This window comes from Mytilus edulis, chromosome 6, assembly GCF_963676685.1.
Source record: "Mytilus edulis chromosome 6, xbMytEdul2.2, whole genome shotgun sequence".
NCBI lineage: Eukaryota > Metazoa > Mollusca > Bivalvia > Mytilida > Mytilidae > Mytilus > Mytilus edulis.
In genome coordinates this window covers 88,067,913-88,087,178 of record NC_092349.1, presented here as the reverse complement: position 1 = coordinate 88,087,178, position 19,266 = coordinate 88,067,913, and the positions used below count along the sequence as shown (strand labels likewise).

At 32.8% G+C, this 19,266-nt stretch overlaps 1 pseudogene; it reads right to left on the bottom strand.

Moving 5' to 3' along the window:
• LOC139526730 (uncharacterized) overlaps positions 1-16,965 on the bottom strand; it is a 39,933-nt pseudogene extending 22,968 nt beyond the window's left edge.
• Positions 16,966-19,266: the final 2,301 nt, after the last annotated feature.

Here is a 19,266-nt window from a genome sequence, read left to right as displayed (position 1 = left end):
AAATTCTCCAAAGGATCTACAATTATTATTGAGAAGACTTTGTATGTGAACACTCATTTTTGATTGATTTTTTTATATCTCGGTAACATTTCTATTCCTCTAATGTAAACCACACAAACTCATTTCTTTACAATTTAATAAGGGACCAGCTGATGACCACCTCCGGATGTCGGATACTGGATGCGTTAGAGACCCAATAGTGTATTTCGGCTGTTGTCTGCTCTTTTGTCGGAATTTTGTCTCTTTGATATATACCCCATTTCAATTCTCAAATTTATCTATTGTTTAAGCTTTAACCCGGAATGGTAAATGTAATATACCAGATAAGGAGGAAACTTCTCATGAGAGAGAGTCTTTACACTAATTTGGATTATCGTATGATGTCCACGTGGAACAGATGTTTTCATTTATGTTTTGCATATGACTTCTACAATGTTGATATCGAGAGTATTCTATTAAGGCTGTTTCCGAAAGACTTGTTTTAAAAGAGGGACGAAAGATACCAGAGGGACAGTCAAACTCATAAATCGAAAATAAACTGACAACGCCATGGCTAAAAATGAAAAAGATGAACAGAAAACAATAGTACACATGACACAACATAGAAAACTAAAGAATAATTAAGCAACATGAACCCCACCAAAAACTACGGGTGATCTCATGTGCTCCGGAAGGGTAAGCAGATGCTGCTCAACATGTGGCAACCGTCGTGTTGCTCATGTAATAACAAATCCGGTAAATATTCTAATTCGGTATGTCACATTTATGAAAGGGAGGGGGATTGTAGTTACGACGTAAGGAACATATGTGAAACGGTTATTCCATAACGATCGAACAACTCGTGATAGCGTCCGTTAAATTTACGGTGGGATGATTTTAACTTTACCATTTGGAACCGTTGGATTAGTAGCTTCCTTGCGAGGAGCAACCCTCTATCAAGAAAATCATGATAGGAAATACAAGCACGGGAATAATGTATCAATTGGGATATATAGACCCCGTATGCAGGTGCTGCTGAAATGTTGCTACTTAGAGATGGAAAGTTCACTATTGGAATGCTTAAATCATCTCTTATGTCGTAAAGTTTTTTTTTCAACCGACCCTCATTTACAGATGTATGTTATGAGTCCGACTTAACGGTATCTGTTGTATCCTTTATTTTCTAGTTACTATGATGGGATAGATGCGTTCAACAAAGTCACCAAATTTTAAATTATTTGGTTAGAGAACATCATCTATATAGCGGAGAGTGAAGTTGAAGGATATTGCTAACGTCTTATCTTTCTTCCTAAGAAATTTCTGTATGAAGTCCGCCTTATTAAAAGAAGAAACAAGTCGACAAGAAGAGGGACACAATTGTTTCCCATTGGAATGTCGACAGTCTGTTGAAAAACACGTCCTCCGAACGTAACAAATATGTTCTCATTCAGGAAATCAAGCATTTTAATGATATGTGTACTCACTGCATCTGTTTCGCCTTGATTGTCTGGAAGAGAAATATCCATGACGTGGCCAATTACTGGAGCTGTACTATCAATAACAAACGGCGTCGATACAGAAAATGAGGAAAGACTAGCTCCGTTTATTGCCTAAAATAAATCAAAGTAATTAAATAATTTGTTTTTATAGAAACCATTTTTTTTACACCAGAAGCGCGTTTCTTCTACAAAAAGCTCATCGGTGCCACTCACTCGAAAAACAAATAAAGGTAAAAAAAAAAGTAGGAATTTGCGTATGCACATTTTATTTATTGTTCAAAAATACACTCAGCGAAAATGATTTAAAGATTGCGTTGATGTAAACATAGAAAAGTTTCTATCTATTTTTTGTCAAAAAATGTTTTAAACTGTACAATGTTATCGAAATACTCTTACTGTCATAAATGGTAACAGTTTTTGATATGAACTCTGAGAATAACTAAATAAATGAATAAATGCATGGGGATACACTTATTTATAGATTTTTGAAATGATAGATTGTATTACCTGTAGTAAAAAGGGAAAGGTGTAAAATAAGCATCACATCATTTGCATCATAGCAAAATCGACAAATATATCGTACAATGTGCAAGTATTATGGAGTTTTATGAGTTAAAAGTCATTCTAAAATAAAACACTGAATAAATCAGAAACTGAATCGACTTTTTATCAGCTATTCGAAGTGTGTATTTGGGTTTGACTTTCAGATATTTTTGCTACCAGCATCACTAAGGAAATATCATTTGTCGAAATGTGCTCTCCATGCTCTCGGTGCTGTAAAACTTTACCAATAATGTTATTATTATATCTTAAATCAGATTCTGTTATTTTTTACATACATGTATCAAGTAAAACATAATATAATTCATGCATCTTCGAATGAATATTTTCGTAAGTATATTGTAGGTTATAAAAAATGTTGTTTAAAATAAATATTGAATGAAATAAACATCTTTAAAAAATATCTGTCAAAAGAATACACTATTCTAATTTACAGTGCAATAGTATAATAAATATGTATAACCATTAACACAAATCAAGATTTCATGAAATTAAACTTCTTCCTGTTTTTATTATTACTAGAACACACCCGCGAATCGCGGGCATATACAGCTTGTGAACTGCTGTAGGGTGATTTTTTGTAAAAGATATTATATATGGAGAATTTCATAAAAGGTATCAAAAGCCCTCTCCCATTTTTCCAAAGTCCGATATTTGTTTCCTTTCTGTTAAATTCAATTATTTTCGTGTTTCGTGCCTTAGACCACAATTATTCTTCTCCTTTGCAACAATGCATCTTTTGGTAAAAGTCAAATTAAATTAAAAATTTGCACCGCTTCAAACATGAAATAAATATAACTGCTTATATATAGACCATTATTAGTCTAATAAAATATGCCTCTAGAACAATCCATATGTGTTTTTTTTCTTTTGAGAGCCTTATTAATAGCCAATGGTAGGATATGAATCTTGTATAAATGACTAAGACCGACTAAGGCCAATTTGAGGGTGGTCGAAAGGGTCCTGATCCCGAAATCCCGGGCTTAAAACATGAAATCCCGAGATGCAGAATTTAAAGAAATTCATATCCCGAAATCGAAAAATATATTCCAGGATCCCGTAAGGAACAATCCCCAAATCCCGGGCTTAAAAACACACGACCTCGACGTCCCGAAAAAGGTCCTGCCTCCCTCTAATCTCTGCCCTACTTTCATTTCCAACAATAAATTTTTATGACCCATTTATGGGCATTATGTTTTCTAGTCTGTGCATCCGTTCGTTCGTCGGTTCGTCCGTCCGTCTATCCCGCTTCAGGTTAAAGTTTTTGGTCGAGGAGGTTTTTGATGATGTGAAGTCCAATCAACTCGAAACTTAGTAAATATAGTGCCGATGTTGCATCCGTGTACTATGGACACATTCTTGTTTCCACATGTTTTACTTATTTTAATATATATTCAACTGGTACGACCCCTTAAATAGTAATATAATTCAAAGAAAACTGCAGACAGAATACAGAGAGTCTCTATATATTAAAGTATTATAATCGTAGTTTACATGTAGATAAACGCGAAAAATAATTGTCCTGTCTAAGGAGGTATTATAGTTGTGGTTCTGGAGATCTAAACACCACGATTTGGAGAACGCTCTGATTGGCTTATTTATTTTTTCATCTTTGTTATCTATCATACGATTGGTTGTACTTGTGCGTCTTTCAAACCGGAAGTTTATCAATGACTAAAAGTCAGTCTGATGACGGAATCAATATTCGGACTCCTTTTTTTTCGTTTTTCTCCAAAAATAACACAATCTGAATAATCATAAGAATGGATGACAAATGCGACTATGCATTTTACATATAGAACACAGAGGCATGATGATTAATTTATCGTGGAAGGAAGAGAAGCGACACACAAAATGAGGTCTTCTTGTTTAATAGTATAGATCATTATTATTATTATTAGTAGTAGTAATAGTAGTAGTAGTAGTAGTAGTAGTAGTAGTAGTAGTAGTAGTAGTAGTAGTATAATCATTCTTATTATTATTAAAAATTACTACAAAATTAGTAATATATAATAATAATTTAACGTATACTTTTGACTTTTATAGGTGATTTACCTTGACGATAGCATAATACTGATGTCCATCAATCAATCGACTGTCTTCGTTAATTTCTGCAAACATGTTAGTCTCATGGAAAGGCACAATATCAGCAGAGTTGTTTGTAGAGCCTATTCCTATTTCGAATTGTACTATTCCACTTTCTTTATCCTCAAACCCAAACCACTGTACCGAAATTCGATGAGTTTTGACAAAATATCTAATTCCTCTTTCAACTTGTGTTGTTCCAGATACAGGTGGAGTGGTGTCGTAAATAACGCCTTCTGAATGTCTTTCAACCGACCGATTCAAATGATCACAAGCTGAAAATAAATTTTTACTAAGATATGAATCAGGTGAATTTTTGCGTTTTAAAGTTAACACCCCAAAGATAGCTGTTTGTATGCTGAACAAACTGTATCATGTTTGCTTTAAAGTTGAATACTTAACGTATTAAAGATATATTTCATAAAGTCAAATCATATCTTATCATTTTTCTGAAGCATTGTAATTATAAATTGAAAATCAAACATTGAGACTCATTTCAAAAAGCCTTAGAATTGTTATACATTACATTTAGTAACATCGTACCCCAGTGAGGAACACTTACATAAGTTGAAGTTATTCATTTCTTTCTATCATATTTGGTTCATGTTGTATTAATAACAATCCGTTTGGTTGGTGTTTGTTTTGTTTAAAATGGTAATTTTGATTTTATTTTAACGGTATTTGTTTTGCATTCTGGTTGTTGTCCATTGATGAATGCCGTACCGTGACTTTTAGTTCTTCGCATGAACGAAATTTATAATCTGTTGGCCAATTGTATCATGGTCATTCATACCACGTCTTCTTATGGTCAAATCGACTTTCACTTCAATTATATCAAATACACCCTGTTTATGCACTGACCAATCGGTTTATGTCTGATAATTTATTACAGTGAATTGTAATATTTGTTTGTTGCCTATTAGACACTGATGTTGTACCTCAATCAGCTGTGTAAATTAAGCTAATAATTCGTAATCTAAAGACATTTATGGTGTAATTGTTACCTCGAATAGTAGCATAATATATTTGCCCAGGTTGTAAGCGCAAGTCTGTAACTACAACAAAGTCTGCCAGACCAGCTGTTGTAAAGTGTACAACATCAGTTCCTCCGATACTGGTACCTGTAAGTAAGCATTAATCTTAGATATCTCTATATAACCATACCTATCATTATAATTTAATTTTTTTATGTAATTATCTAGTTCAATTTTACACATTTCGTTTTATTCTTACAACTTATATACTTTGGTTTTCGAGGCAGAAACTGTTTTCTAGGTTCAAAAAGTACTAAATTACGTCCTTCGTTAAGAAACATTTACATTTAATAATCATATATAATTGCTCTTACCTACTGCGTATTGGTAAGATGCAACTGCATTTGGATATCCCATGTCTATTACTTTTGAATTCCCTCTAAACCCTGACCAATGAATACTAATTGATGAACCTTCAATTACATAACCATTTCTTGACGGTATAGAAACTTTCCCACCCTTCAGTATTTCATCATCAACGAGGAATCCATCACTACAACCATGAAACGAATCTGTTACGGCGCATATATACAATAATCCGTTTTCCTTTAAATATGGATTATCAAAATTAACGAAACCGTTCGTTGTATCCGTTGAAAACAAGCATGACAAGTCAAGAGAGCAATCTACAGACGGAATTACTTGATGTTTCATAAGAAACCATTTAACTGGAACTTCAAATACTCCTAGTAAAAATCCGGAGATTTTTACATTCTGTTCGGCAAAATCCATCTCATTGTCGTGAAGAACTGTCAAATATTTTCCAATGTTAGAACTGTGTTTTAATTCTGCTATGCGCTTAATGACTGGATTATTCAGATTCAGATCGTAAATAATATTTTTGTCATAGATGTTCGGATCGTCTATCACAGTGGCTCTGCTGCAGTCACGTTTGAAATCGCCTGATGGACAGAATGCTTCTATACAAACGTATAGTTCATGATGAAGATAAACTGGAATCCCAAGACAGTCAGAATCCTGTAATGTATAACATCATCATGAAAATATTTTCATATAAAAAAAGGCAGAAACAAAACCATTACTTCATCTAAAACTTACGTTTGTTTACTCTACCGTAGACAGTCAATAATATCGGCAAAAGAAAATTTCTTCAATCAATAAAGTACTAATTGCTTACTACAAGAGTTACATATATAAAGAAGAAAACAGGTGATAGGTTCAATCTGCGATTAAGAAAAAATCGGAAATAAGATAATAGGACTGTAACAATGGCAAAAGGAAAGTGTTGTAAAATTTCTAAAACAGCTTTGTTTAACATGCGCAACTGACAAAATTAGAAAATACCGTGGACGAAGTTAAAGGGCCATTAGTTGTCAAATACCTGTTAACTTATTTGACTGAAATTCGCAGATTTGATTCATAACGTGCTGAAATGTATATCTAAATGATCAAAAGTCTAAAATAGACAATTTACAAGGCAATGGCTCGATAACATGTATCAATATTTCGTATGTATTTTAGTCTAGATGCCATCTAATTAACTATCTAGTTGACCTTTGAAGACTTCTGACGGTCATATATGCGATATTAACATATCTAAAGATGTAAATAGATAGTGAACGCGTGCAATTGGATTTTTCTAGGTCTGTTTAATTTCATATGATAAGATACAAATATGAATACATGTTAATCATCGTTTGTACCTATCCCCAAGTGTGACTAGGGAAACGAAATAGGGTCACTTGGTCTTCTTCCGACCGGCAGTAAAACGCTTGCCGAAGTTGGGCGTTCGTTTGGCTGTGCGGGATGTCTCAAGTTCGGAGTCACGTCCGGTCAGAACGGGGACGTTAAATCCGATGCCTCGTGTAAAGAGAGTGCCACGCTTTTGTGCACGTTAAGAACCCTTGCAACAACTCTTTGAGGGGTGCGTAGGTGGCCTGTTGCAAGGCAAAATTTCTGTCCCTATCAAATATACCCTCATTTTCCACTGGCAGTCCAAATTTCTCCGACTATCATCCCAAATGGCTTCTATTTTTACACGAACTACCTATTGTATTTATTGTTAACATGTTCTCGTCCTGAAATTGCATGAAATATTTGCCACTGGACGATAAGCAACCAACAATCAATCAATCAATCGCTTCTACCTTTATAACAATGATTTTTGTGGATCAAATTAGTCAATCAAATGATTTACCCTTTTCCACTTTCAATGATAAAATTCGTTTTCTTTTAATAAGTGAACACACGCATAATTCCTGCGTATTCAATTACTAGCTAGGGTGTTGAAATGAAGGTTACATGAATAATGATTCAATGAGATCCAATTATTCACTTGCATTATTGATGTTCCTTAGCTTATTCTGACAAAATTGAACAATAGTGGTTGAAAAAACTAAGCCAATTATTATTTCACTATTTCATTTTCATTAACGATTCATGATCTTAATTTTCTTTATATCTCGTAGCTAGTGTCCCTTTAAAAACCAACAGTATGTCGAATGAAACACTGGTAAAAACACCAGCCTACAAAAAGCTACATATAAAACGTAAAATTGATTGAGCAATATTACCCCGACTTAAAACACAAGAGGCATAAACAAATAAATGCAACAGTAGTATACCGCTGTTCAAAACTCATAAATCGATAGAAAAAAAAAACAAATCCGGCTTACAAACTAAAACTGAGGGAAACGCATTAAATATAAGAGAACAACGACACAACATTACAATGTAACACACACAGAAACGAACTAAGCATTAGACAAAATCCGATGAGAATAACAAATATAACATCGAAACTAAATACATGCATTTGGGATAGAAAAGTAAACATGGCTTATCTTTAACGAGACCAAACGCGTCATTTTAAGTAAGGTTTATTAAGCCGTCAAAAGATGTATAAATACAATTATAATTCAAAAGCTAGATAACAAAACAAAAAGATTTTTTATTGTGACTGACGAACTTAAAACCATCCTGCATGTAACGCTAGATATATAGTCTTCAGGTGTTTGCGTTATGTATGGTTCTAAGATGCAGTGATAGTGTAAAGTAAACCTGTTTTACAATTCTGATTATAAATAAGCAGAAGAGTACAGATTGTACGGATTCGAAAACTGATATTCTTTTAATTAGAATACTTTCAAAACCAATCAAAATTTAGTAAGTGATCACTATATAATTTACCGTAAAAATTTCTTTGTTTTCATCAGTTTCTTTTCCTATATAAACCTGCCAGTCTGTAAGCATTGTATTGCCTCTCTCTTTGAATAATGACCATCTGTAACCAGCTGGAATGGTTTCCTTATACAATACGGTGCAAGGTGATTTCTGCCATCTTACAGTTGTGTTGATGCAATTATTCGCCAAATGAAGCGAAGCCTGAACTTTTATGTTCTTGGGTGCTACTATTTCAACTACAATGTCACTAGAAATGGAAGGCTTAAGACATTTCAATCCAAAACACGTCTTAACAAATACCTTATAAACTGATTCTTTAAAATTTCCATGAAAATATTTATATCGATCCGTTCCAATCGATTCATACAAAAGTCTGCCTTCACAAGTAGTATCATTTGTCATTTGGCATAGTGCTACTTCATAATGTGATACATACTGCTTATATTCCTCGCCAATTGACCAGTAAACAGGTAGGAATGTAGTCGAAGATTGCAATTCCATGTCTGGATCACACTGATGAAGAAAAAATGTAATGTTTGAAGATTTATTCGAATTATTGCTGTCTACATCGATGGAAATATTAAAGACGGAAACTAAAGGAATAAATGTTACAATCATCTGATTCAAAATTTGTCTTCGTGATATGACAAGTACATTAGTGTTTAATATTCTAACTGATGCGTTTGTATAATCCGTTAGCAACGAATGAGTGACGCCATATTGAATAGGTTTAAAAAGTTGAAGTACATTATGCGATGATGCGATAATCCATTTGTTTAATAAGTTTTGTACTCCACATGGAATACCATGATAAATCATCATAGATGCCGTTACAGTGGTACTGTTTAAAATCACAAACCCATCTGATGATAATCTGTAAACTTCCTGATTTGTATAAGATGCCTTGACAGTCACATAATACTTTTTCTCTGTTTTAAGTTGGCCTATAGATTCGCACACTCTTTCTTCGTAGGTTGTGTTAAACACGTGAAAAACTAATGCATCATCAGATTTTTTAACAGTACCGACACCTACTTCAATTCAATCTCCTCATTTGTAAAACCTTTCATTACAAAACAGTAAACTTTAGCGTCATATATAACATCCAAATCTTGATAAAACCCTTCAGGGTCAACATCTAAAACTAATCCGTGTCTAGGTGGAATTTGTGGTAATTTGAAAGAAGGTGTATTGATACTGCAAAAATGTCCAGCATAGTTATACACGTGCATTTGAATATAGAAGTAAAAGTTTTTCTCTGAATCATACATTTGTAACTTGTTTACAGGGTATTTGATGCACTGGTGATGCAGACCACACTGACCACCGTGTGCTTTGATGTCCCACTCTAGATATGATGTTACATACTTATTGTCGACGGCTGCAATGATATTAATAACATAAATAAGTTTAACTCTTTCAAATGTAAACTTGTAAAAAAAGTAACGATAAGAATAAACAAAGTTACAACAAAACAAACACTTATTTACGTGCTGTGTTCTCTTTAAACGTAGAAAGTGTCACTACAATATGTCCTAGGTCATCATATGTATCACATTTAATGGTTGAAGCGCGCGCTATGTTTAATCCATGTTACATTTTGGTAATCATGGTAATTGAACTGTCATGATATATCATAAATGAGCCTCCAGGCTCATTATATCTTTTAACGGATAAAACGATCAAATATTGACTGTCATTCGTTTTAATAAATGTTGTTGCGTCTAAATAGCCTTGCACTTCCTTTCCACAGAAAACTAAAATAACTACTTTCTGGTTTCTTAATTGGCGTACTTAACAAAACATCAATTTGAAGTATATTTCTTTTTGAATAATTCATTAAAAATATTTAAGCAAAACACAAATGCCCTAGTAAAACTGTATGCTGAATATAAATTTCTGCTGAATTATTTCGATTCAGCAATTTAACTGTTATTAACAAAGAATTCGTACAAATAATCAAAATGTGTTTCTGAGTTTCCGGGAAGATTTTGATTGAAGCCCTAACTGCACTCGTAGAGTATGCGTTTTAATGGATAATATTTTAAACGAGAGAGACGGAAGATACTAAAACGATACTTAAACTAAAAGTTAAAGACAAACTGAGGGGGGGGGGGGGGGGGTAGGGATCCCGATAACATGTTTTACCCAGCCATATCCGGTATGTATGTGCCGTTATGTATGTGCCGGTCTAACGTCAGGAGTCTGTAATTCAGTAGTTGTCTTTTGTTTAATGTGTTAAATGTATGTTTTCGTTCAATTTTGGTACATAAATTAGGCCGTAAGATTTCTCGTTTGAATTGTTTTATATTGTCATTTCGGGGCCTTTTATAGCTGACTATGGGGTATTGGCAATTTCTGTGTCATTCGGTTTCTTGTGGATATTTGTCTCATTGGCTATCATACCACATCTTCTTTTTTATATTGACATTTTCATTGCAACAATTAAAATCATCGACCACAATGGTTTACAAAACACTACATGGACTATACGCTTTAAATTTTCTACATAGTTTTGACCCTAAGATGGTCCTTACCATTTCGTTGTAAACAAAATGTAAAAAAAACAACGTTATCGATTATCAAAAGTCCTACCACATTGCAAGCCATTAACGTTTTCGACATGAAAATTGTAAAATAATTCAAAACGAGAAAGATAACTACCTGCATTATGTACCAAATAATAAACGATGCAAAAAACTAATGTTATATACTGTAACAATAGACACTCCCTCAATTACATGATCTTGTCTTTAGACAGATAAAACAGAATCTAGAGTAGCGAAAGATGTTTTTGTGTGCCATACCTCCCGAAACATGAGACAATAGATTGTGTAGGTTTTTGTCCTGTTCCCTTAACCATTTTCACTTTTCCAACATAACTACTACATGTACTAGACGCTTTAGTGATCTTATTTAGCTTGTTTATTTTATGACGTAGTTCGTTCCCAACTTGCCTATACGAAATGTTACTGATGTTATTTTGTTTGTTTGTTCAATTCTGTTCCATTAAGGTCTCTCTTCTTTTTTTTATTATATTTATATGTTTGTTTTTATTAACTTAGATATACTCTTGACTTACCAACACGAAACATTACTGATCCAATTTCTTCTGTCTGTTCTGTGTCGTAAAATGTTTTCTTATCCCATTGAGCAATAACAAATCCATTATCAACAACTGGCGTTGGAATTGCCTGACAGACGGGTGGTGTTTCATCAGCTAATATTGGTCCAAACCAAATCTTCTGCTCTAGTCCAGCTCTGTTTTGCACTTTGATAAATATGAATATAGTTTTTTCTCCGATAAAACCTGGATGATGTTGGACATAACTTGTGATGTGATGTGTTTTAGTATAAGCCATTAAGTTAGGACTGTCAATTACAGATGCATCTGTCCCAAATCCTACAAAGGCATTAGATATCTGGCTATAATCTTCACTGATATCCCATGTCATTTGAAAAAGATCCGTCGGGGTATAGATTAAGTTTTGTTTATAACAACTAATAGTGCGGCACATAAAAGATGATACTGCTGTACCTTCGCCTGTATTTTCCTGTATTATAGGAAGTAAACTTAACATGTCGTCATTACTCTTGTTTGTGCATAATTTACTGCATTCATCACCAAATAACTTATTTCTTGACAAATTTTGTTTTACAAGCCATGGAACACCGTCATAACAACCGATTGTTTTTACAGTTTTTGCATGTTTAATGCTAACGTTTACTATTTCAGGAACACTTTCATCGAATGTTATTCCGTCTGAACAAGCAATCTTTGAAGGACTCATTGCGTGATTAAACGCTATAACAGTCACGTGATATTTGCCTTGACCATCTGGAAACGCTAATTTGATAGATTCATGTGTGGTTTCCAGTACAAAAGAACCGTTCATTTTACCGGCTTCTCTGTTATTCAAATTGTTGATACAGTTTCTACCTATGCCTACTCTATACAACTTGATACCACTCTCGTGGTCAATAAATCCGTGCCAGTGTACAGTGAATTTATTTATACTTGTATAGTCTATATCAGGACTGCCTACAGGACCTTCCAAAACCACGCCTACTTCCGGAGGAGACTCATCAACTAATATGTCTATATGGTCGTAAGCGACAAGAAAGGCGTTGTTTGTTGCTGTCACGGTGAAGAAATATCTCCTGTTATGGTTTCCGTTATGTTTATTAAGTGTTTTCAACTTTTTAAGTTCTGCCACATACGTTGTTGATGTACACTCGCCAATCATCGGACAGTAACAAGTCGTTGTATTGGTGCACAAATTCTATTGTAAAAAATATTTTCATAACTTTACTGTAACATCCAATCAAGAAGTAAATATTACGTGAATTTAATTTTTTTTTCTGTTGTGATATTATATTTTTGGAAAATTCATTAATTAATTTTTGTTATCTCAATATTCAATCATGTTTTATAGTCCGGTACAACTGTACACCACTGTGTTATGGGCTTTTCTCATACGATGGAATATTTTTCATTAAAAAGGTATATTTGAAAACGTAAATATATCAACAGAATTATTAATTTTATCTACAATTTACACAAAAAAAAAAATCGTATGAAACATAACTGTTCTAAATTTTATCCGCGGCCTTTCTATGCTATAAATTTTAGATTTCACGTAAACTGTTGTAGAGAATCGTAAGGACCCCGTACATATCATGCAGATATTCCGCCATCGATGTCGAACTTTTATTATATCAGTTGTGTTCATGGAGTAGTTTTTATCAACTTAATAATGACAAGCTTTCAAACATACGCCATCTTTGAAGTTTTTGCAGTGTTTGTTAACAGCACGAATTTTGAAGCCGAACAACAATATTAAATCATTCTGATCAGTGGTGTATGAGCGACTCAGCTCTTTAAATGATCTAAAGGATGTTATTCAGTATATTCATTATAAAAAAGAGAGACCGTACTAGTATCTGCTTTGGTGTTTATTGCACATTTTTGATAATCACTGTTTCATGTGTTTACAACCTTTCAAGAATTGTAGCAGTTTAAATATGGACACAATATGATTTATAGAAATTCATCAATTTAATAATTTGTGTCTGTTTTTTTTTAGGGGGGTTCACGTCTATTATTGATATCATCAGGGAAGAAATTCAGGGCGATCGTTAAAGAAGCAGTAAAAAAATCAAGTTTGGATGTTTATTTCTTTTAACACTGATTAATGAAAGATAACAGGCTTATGAGCATGTATATTAAGTCTTGTGTTAAAAATGGAGGACTAAAAAAACATTTTTTTTCCCGTGTGAGGTAGGTGTAAGATAGGGAGAAAAAACTGTCACCTTTTCTCTTTGCCTTATACATGAATGACTTGGAGGAGTATCTGGATGAAAACTATGTTGATGGTCTTAAAGTTATTAATGAAAAATTTACAGAGAATCTTGATTTGTATATCAAGTTATTCATTCTTCTGTATACCGATGACACAATTTATTTTTGCGGCGTCGGCAGAAGAGTTATAAAGGGATCTGGATGTTTTTTAGCTATATTGTTTTGAGTGGAAACTCACTGTTAATGTATCAAAAACAAAGATTGTAATTTTTTCAAAGAGAAAGTTTAATAAGAATGTTACTTTTTAACTATGTAATGAAATTATTGAAACTAAAGATTCATATGGGAAATATGGGGGTTTGAAAATAAAAATAATACTGAAAAATTACATCAGTTTTGTAAGCGCAGTTTGGGAGTGCGATCATCTATGCCAAACTCTATGGTGTATGGGGAACTTGGAAGATTTCTATTTGAGCTGCAGATCAAGTTGAAAAATGTGTCTTTTGCACAAGCTAGCAACAGATGATAAAAAAAACTATCGGGTAAACTGTATAAGTTACTTTGGTACATGCATGAGCATGAAGGTTATAATTTCAAGTTGTTTAACTATGTAAAATCTGTGTTTAACGACTGTGGCTTTTGTGAACTATATAATATTCCGAAGCAAGTTGATTTTAATTATATAAAAATTAATGTCAGGCAGCGTCACCAGGACCAGTTTATCAAAAAATGGTTCTCTGATAAAAACAACTCATCAAAAGGGGGGGATATCTGTTAAAATTAAGGTTAGGTCATAGAGTAAATATATGTAAATTAAGGGTATGTAATACAAAGTTTCCCATCGAGACAGCAAGATGGAGAAATGTACCACGAAATGAGAGAATTTGTCCTCTTTGTAAAGCTGTTCGTGGGGATGTATACACTATATGTTAATGTACCAATTTTGAAGTTACGGATTTAAGGAAGAAGTTCATACCTCTTATTATTTAAAATATCCAAATGAAAAAAAAGTATTTGGCATGCTTAAATACTGTTATAGCAATGTGCTGTCTAGTTTCTCAACTTTTATTCAAAAGGTAGAAAAGATGCTTGTCTAATTTAGAACTGTAATAAACACAGACTTATTTCTGAAGACGTATAATTTAAAAATGTAGACTGTTTGTATTATGAACTATGTTGTTAATAATATTGTGTATAATATGCTCCTGATACGCAGTCTTCTTTGATAAACTATGAAACTATGAATCAATTTAACTTTAAATATGAAATAACAAATATATAATGTAATAAATTTCTTATGTATACTATTTTAATAATTTTTAAAGCTTCATGATCAAAACAATAACTTACTGAGTTGTTTGCTTCTTCCACAGCTAATGCTTTTTCTATCAAGACGGTTTTATTTTCTTGGAGACCAAAAGCCCATTTAATTTCCCGTACTCCACTGTGTAAATCGAATGCCTTAAACTCTAAATAAATGGCAGATAAGTCTGAACTATGATGAACAAACAATTGTTTCTTTCCGTTTCGAATTAACCATATATCAGCTATTTCCGGTACAGATCGGTCGATATGAACTTGTATGCTATCATTGAGTGTATGGTTCATGATGTCTCTGGCTTGGAGACGGAGCATGAATGTGTCACCATCGTTCATACTAGGATTGAGACAAATAGACTGTGACGTAAAATTCATAACCTTTCCAGAAACTACAAAAAAATGTTCGTTGCGTAATAATGTATAGAAAAATTCATTCAATCCGTTGATATTGTCCATGCCTTTTACAGGTAAAACACCAGATAATTGATCGTAAATGCCTTCTATTATGTTATCCGTCTTAATTTTACGAAAAGGGTTATTTATTTTGTATTTGTTGTTAAAAAATCTATTTTTCCATGAATAACAGATACTACTATAATGTACCTGCCATGTATTGTTTGTTTTGTTTGATGCTGAAACTACACTGAAAGGAATATCATCATTCTTCACTACGTATGACGAGTTGTCGTGCAAAACAAATCTCCTAGCCTGCCTCACATTATCCGCCTTATCTTTCACTTCTAAAACAATGGCATACAACATTGGATTTTTCTCTGGTAATTGTATTTCAACTTCTGTTATGTCTTTTGAATAGTTGTAAAACGCAACAGCATGTGTATCTCTCATTAATGTTCCAGTTGTTGCTTCTATTACCTCGTAAACACTTAATTCATAAGATTCTATCCCAGAAGCAAGCGAAGACGTTCCAAGAGAAGGATATGGATCAGACCAACCACCGAAAGACACTTTTATGAAACTTGAATTAGTTAACCTTTCTGAAAGTTTCAGTGGTTCAGTTCGATGTATATCATTGCCAGGACGAAACACTGGTGGTTCCCTATCGTAAATGTAACAAAGCTGCCTAGATTTTTCAGTTTTTTCATATGGTACGTGTTTTAATTCATTCTCTTTCTTTGATACAAGATATCCTCCACCTTTAGCGCGATATGTCAGACATAAGCTACAAAATAAGTCCTGAAAGTATTATATACAAAAACAGCATTGACAGAATTTATGTAAAAACATGAATAATAGGAAAACAAACGACTTAAAATCTAGATATAAATCAATACATAAAATAGTCATGAATAAATGTTCAACTGTTAATACCCTAATAGACCTAAAACAATACCCATACAGTAAGTATAACGCCATTGCATGTTGTTAGGTCAGTTATCGGTAAGACAATCTTTTTTCAATTTTTTTACCTCGAGCTGAAGATATTTTATTATCAACATGAGAGAGAGAGAATATCGGGGTTTGTTTTTAGTTGCTGTTTGTTGTTTGCACCTTAGTTTATTTGAAATAACTTTGGTTTGAAATAATTAATTTAACTATTTGCTCTTTACCTTTCTCCTTGCGTCAAATTAATTAGCACTGGTATTTCTATATTTTTTGACTGATAATCCGGTTTTGGGATTGATGCAGTGCCATTTTTAATGTGTGTTGTACCAAATGAATGATTCTTTCCTAAAAAATTAATACTAAAAATATATTTTTATTCGAATGCGAAATAACAGTTATTAAAGATTATCTAAAACACATAAACTTTTCAAACCCTTTACTTGCAAGAAATTGATACTTCAAACCCTTATGCCAACATGAAACAATCTAAGAAAATGGATACTAATCGAAAACAAAGATCATTCTATCGATAATTTTCATATTTCTTCTGGCTTCTTGTTACATTTATCTTTTAAAGTTAAGCATTACCTGTAACTGTGACCTTTTCTAACCCTATTTCCACATCCGTTATTCCAAAGAGATAAGTTTTAATAAATGCCGGACTCTGTAAATCATTATCCCCGATTTTGAATTCCATGTCCAAGTCTACGATGAATTGCTGGACTTGGTTTCTGCCATATAAATTGTTTTGTTCAGAGCATTTTGACGTACCCATATTTGATACTACTTTCGTATTGTCAGATGTTATTGCTGTGGTGAGACAGCTTTCTATTGATGGTAATCTTTTAGCTACGAGAAAACGTTAAAAATTTAATTTCATAGGAAATAAGTAAAATCACAAAAATACTGAACTCCGAGAAAAATTCAAAACGAAAAGTCCCGCATCAATTGGCAAAAAACAAAAGCTCAAATAGACAGATGCCTAGTATTACAACTCTTTAAGAATATTGAAGTTCGATTATTTTTTAAATTACTTTGAGCCAAATATTTCAATTGCAATTCTAGAATTAACGATTTGAAATTTCAACATAGACTCTCATAATTTGTAACAGTGTAATTCGGCAGTTGAACGCGACTTCTTCAACTATTTCATACAAAATTCTGATTTAAAATTTGAATGGCATAGTTGCATAGTTTGAGTTGCAATTATTAAACAAAAACGGGTTAACTGTTGAGTTGCTATGTTAAAAATCAAGTATTTCAACTTTGGAATTTCATAATGACAAAATTACATACACATGATGATACATACATTTTAAGAATTGCAAATTTGGAAGGAGAGATAAATCGTACTTTGCGTTGTCGTTCATTTCAACCTCATGAATATGGATGTTCCTCTGGTCTTGTCCATATTGTATGCGTATTGAAATATTCGAAAATTATTTGCTAACAAAATTAACAGGTACTAAATACTCAGACTATTTTTTCACATTCATGTACTTTTTTTTATTTTTTTTGTTGATTTGATAATTCTCATAAATAATAATTGTAACCTAACAATTCAAAACTTTATATTTTATTCTTTAACACAAAATAAGATTTCTCATATAAAAGTCATCTTACGTTGACATCTTGCTGAAGTTAAATCCTTATCTGTTCGGAATCCATTTCTACAAGTGCAACCTGATGCAAGATCCTCCTCACACGTCCCTGGCCAACACCATCTATTATCCCACGAACATTTGCCTGAAATACGTTTATGTCATGCATGAACGCAGCTGGATATATACATTCATCAAATATAACTGCCATACAAATATACTCCTTATACGAGCGAGTATTCCTCAACTGGTAGAAAGTATATAAATAAAAATCAACACTCGTCATATCACCATTCAATACAAGAAATACGCGAATGAAAAAAGAAAAGACATGTTTATAGGCCAAGATTAATGCAAACAAACAATCATTGAAAATTAAATAAATTCTACCCGACTACTCAGGTTGTATCAGTTGACGGAATACCTTTATTCCGATTTGCTTGCTAGATATGCATATCAACTGCATAACCAGTAAATGAAAACTGTTTCTGGATATGAAAAAGACAAAAAATAATTAAAGTCATTAACACGTGCAAAGTGGTCTTCATGTATGTACGTCTATCTCAAATCTTTAATGATAAGAGAAATAGGTACTTAATCATACTTTGTATTTTATACTTTATATAAGTAGCAAATTGTGATTATGATTATGATATGAAAATTTTGTAGCAACTATTAATCAATAAAACAGTTTTAATTTTATTTTGAATTAATGTCTTTTTTATCAAAACAATAATATCATTTTCAGCATTTTTCTTTAAATCACTATTTCTATTACAACAAATGAATGTATAGCATGTATAGGTGACGACGTCTTGGGTCATTTTTTGTAACTTTTGTGATGAAATGTGCCATTGCAATAAACATAGAAATGACAAAAAACGCTTCATAGAAAACTCACAAACTTACAACCTTAGAAATTTATTCTCAAAAGGGAGACAATATATATTATCGAACCATTTTTTTTAAATTACTACTGTTTTTATTTAGCAATACTGCATGATCACAGGTTTGGCCATGGTTGTAAAGGTGTAACTGAACTCATCATTGATACCAGGATTGAAATTTCATATTTCCACCAGACGCGCGTTTCGACAACGCAAGACTCATCATTGACGCTCGAATAAAAAAATGTTAAAAAAGCCAAATAAAGTACGAATTCGAAGAGGACAAAAATACCAACATTGATTTCCCCTATTAGGTTTTAATAAATTTGCACTTTTCAGAATAAATCTTTGATTTAAATAAAGAAATACATGACATGCATACAATGTAATCCAGTCCAGTACTATAGACAACGTTTCACATAACATTTCAATGCATATAAGACAATTACTATCACTTTACGTTCACCTATCATATTTTCACCTCTTTTTTTACCTGTGTACAAGCCTTTT